The sequence below is a fragment of the Penaeus monodon genome, chromosome 15 (assembly GCF_015228065.2).
Source record: "Penaeus monodon isolate SGIC_2016 chromosome 15, NSTDA_Pmon_1, whole genome shotgun sequence".
NCBI classification, from domain to species: domain Eukaryota; kingdom Metazoa; phylum Arthropoda; class Malacostraca; order Decapoda; family Penaeidae; genus Penaeus; species Penaeus monodon.
The window spans coordinates 5,417,892-5,418,470 of NC_051400.1; positions in this window are offsets into that span (position 1 = coordinate 5,417,892).

Below are 579 nucleotides of genomic sequence, written 5' to 3' on the forward strand. Positions count from 1 at the left end.
ATACATGAGATAAATAACTTTGAAATACATTACTACAAATAAGATAAAGCAAATTGAAATGAGGTTTACAAATGGTGAGTTCAAATATGACATATTCCCCCGTTCTCATAGTAGTAAAAAAACTGATAATGCAATTGTTTCAGAGTAAAGGACACACCTTACTGAAGACACGACGGCGATCGTATATGAACAAAAATTTGCCTAAACAAATTTGTTACTCTTACATATTGATGATTTACATGAACTAGTAATTACCAAAGGGGGCACCTGAGTGAGTCGTGGAGCCGTCACAGAGTCTGGCGATTGAGCTATGTCAAAACTGAACTGAATGATCTGCGAAGTCGTCACGGAATTCACTCATACACCAATGTCGATTCTGGATTGATGGTGTTTTCTTTGCCTCCGTTGTAACTGACTTTCACAGCGTGGTTGTTGGTGGGAGAACCGTACTCCCTGTCGAAGTACATATCCTTTCTATGTCTTTGTGCAGATATGTAGGGGTGTCCTTACTTTACGTCTAGAACTTGTTTTACAATGATGCGGGTTTGTAGATGTTCTTCTATTTTGTGAAATATGTTA